At 51.9% G+C, this 2,820-nt stretch overlaps 1 protein-coding gene across 7 annotated transcripts in view; it reads right to left on the bottom strand.

The window, feature by feature from the left end:
* ZNF527 (zinc finger protein 527) overlaps positions 1-2,402 on the bottom strand; it is a 28,486-nt gene extending 26,084 nt beyond the window's left edge. For 3 of the 7 annotated variants that reach the window (XM_017506468.2, XM_017506470.2, XM_017506469.2), the window contains exon 1: positions 1,777-2,398. The gene's annotated coding sequence lies outside the window, so the exon portion shown is untranslated. Of the gene's footprint in view, positions 1-1,776 lie in introns of all 7 variants that reach the window. The other 4 variants (XM_017506465.2, XM_017506466.2, XR_005196582.1 and 1 more) reach the window with 3 other exon arrangements.
* Positions 2,403-2,820: the final 418 nt, after the last annotated feature.

Here is a 2,820-nt window from a genome sequence, read left to right as displayed (position 1 = left end):
TTGAGATAAAGTCTCACTCTTGTCCCCCAGGCTGGTGTGCAATGGCGTAATCTCAGCTCACTGCAACCTCTGCCTCCCAGGTTCATGCGATTCTCTTGCCTCAGCCTCCCACATAGCTGGGATTACAGGCATGTGCCACCACACCCAGCTAATTTTTGTATTTTTAGTAGAGATGGGGTTTCACCATGTTGGCCAGGCTGGTCTCGAACTTCTGACCCAGGTGATCCACCTGCCTCAGCCTCCCAAAGTGCTGGGATTCCAGGCGTGAGCCACTGTGCCTGGCTGAGAATATTTTTATTTATCAACTGAGAAGGTCAAAATAAAAAACTCAGCACACCTGGCACATCAGAAAAACAGCCATGGGTCCAGACTCTCAGCACCAAACATGGAAGAGTTTTGACAAGGATAAAGCTAAAATCTCAAACTCAATAACCTAAGGAGAGGAAGACTGGGCTTTCAGGTTGGGCTTCTCTCCCCCAGAAGCAGCTAATTTGAGGATGGCCTCACTACAATGTTTTTAGACTGAGGCCTGTCACTCACAAGGGAACCGAAGGAAGAAACCATGTTAAGTTCCCATGTTCTGCAAGTTCCTATTCCAAGACCGGAACATCTTTTCCAAACTCCTCAAAACCCAGGGCAACCATTTTTCACCCTCTCAATGTGGGAAAGAACAAGTGAGTTTAGTAATTAAAAGCAAGAACTTGGCTGGACACAGCTGGACACAGTGGCTCAGGCCTATAACCTCAACACTTTGGGAGGCCAAGGTGGGAGGACTGCTTGAGCCCAAGTTTCAGACCAGCCTGGGCAACATGGCACGAAGTCGCTACAAAAAATAAAAATAAAAACAATTAGGCAGGCACGGTGGCACACGCCTATGGTCCCAGTTACTTGGGAGGTTGAGGCAGGTGGTTGCTTGAGCCCAAGAGGTCAAGGCTGCAGTGAGCTACAATCACACCACTGCATTCCAGCCTGTTTGACAGAGTGAGACCCTATCTCCGGGGAAAAAAAAAAGTGAGACCTCTAGAACTGAACTGCTTGGGTTTGAGTTCTGGTGCTGTCACTTGTTAACTGTGTGAACTTGGGCAATTTTAATATTTCTGTGTTTCATACATCAATCCCACAATCTCATATACACACACAAATTCTCACCCAATCACAAGCAGATTCACAGTCGCACAAACACACCCATAATCTCACATAATACACAGCCAGCCACATAAGCACGAAGATAGATGGTCACACACAATTCCACCAACAGAGATAAACAATCACACGCAATCACACACACAGTAGCATATCACACAAGCCACACATCTTGTCACAATTACCCATACAAAGCTATACCTGCAGGGACAGATGGTCATAGTTGCACAATCACACTTGCTGTCACACACATTCAAACGCAGTTGTATCTGCAGAAACAGGTGGTCACATAACCACACACATGCATTCACACAGACACATAATGTCACACCCCAGTCTCTCACAAACTCATACACAGCTACACCTGCAAAGGTAGTCACGCACAAACATATTCACAGTTTCACCCCTAGACCCAGATGCTTACAGTCACACACTAGCGGGCGCGCGCGCACTCGCGCACACACACAGTAACACAAGATCACATTCTGTCACACCCACAAGGTGTCACATAGTTATACACAGTAACACAGTGAAATACGGCCTCCCCAGCTGCGTCTGCCGGGTTCCCATCCCTGGCGCGGCCGGAGCCCGCCCTTGACCTCCCGTTCTCGCCCGGGGCCCGGCCCCACTCACCTCCCGGCGCCGCGGGCTCTGCAAACGGGCCCCGCGACCAAGACCCGCGACGTCACCTCCCAGAATTCTCCGCAAGGAGGAGCGAGACGAGGACAGGCGTGCAGGACTCTGAGCTCTGCGAGATCTGAACCAGCGACACCAAGTTCCCCACGGACCCCGCGAACCACGAGCCCCAGAACGCTTTGCGCCACGGCCGTCATCGCTGAACTACATCTCCCAGAGGACCCCGCGGCCCCCTCCACTGCGCGCCTGCGCCAGCAGCGCAGATACGGGAGAGGGCTATGGGCGCTCCTGGGCGCTCGAGGGACGGTGAGCTGCTGTGTGGAGCAAAGTGGCCAAGCTGCGCGCAAGAGAATGCTCCGGTGTGGCGGTTCGTGTGACTGTTGCTGCACACCTTTGTGCTTGCACACGAAAGGTGCAACGGATTCTGTCAGTGCAGGGTGCTTCTGTATTTTACATCACGTCCCGTGATTGTAGGTGAGAGATACTGTGGGTGATATTGAGGGGTGACCGTTTCTGTTACCGTAAGGATACCACTGATCCTATGTGTGTATCTGACTGTCTCCCGGTCTCTACCTCGTCTCCTGCCGTGGGCGGGGTCTGTGGTATCTTTTTTTTTTTTTTTTTTGAGACGGAGTCTCATTCTGTCGCCCAGACTGGAGTGCAGTGACGCGATCTCGGCTCACTGCAACCACGGTCTCCCGGGTTCAAGCGATTCTAGTGCCTCAGCCTCCCGCGTAGCTGGGACTACAGGCGCTCGCCACCATGCCCGGCTAATTTTTGTATTTTTAGTAGAGAAGGTATTTCCCCATGTTGACCAGGCTGATCTGAAACGCCTGGCCTCAAGCTGTCCGCCCGCCTCGGCCTCCCAAAGTGCGGGGACCATAGGGTGAGCCACCATGCCCAGCCTGGTATCCTCATTTGTATATCCCATCTCTGCCTGCACCTAATGTGATGCCAGTCACAGAAGGGTAATTAGATTTCATTAGGATGCACCAAAACCGTAAGCAGTTTGGTAGCTGATAGCCCTGGCGTTCCTCCTGC

Source organism: Cebus imitator, unplaced genomic scaffold (assembly GCF_001604975.1).
Source record: "Cebus imitator isolate Cc_AM_T3 unplaced genomic scaffold, Cebus_imitator-1.0 Scaffold356, whole genome shotgun sequence".
Lineage (NCBI taxonomy): Eukaryota > Metazoa > Chordata > Mammalia > Primates > Cebidae > Cebus > Cebus imitator.
The sequence above is the reverse complement of the archived record's forward strand: the minus strand, read 5'-3'. Positions and strand labels throughout refer to the sequence as shown.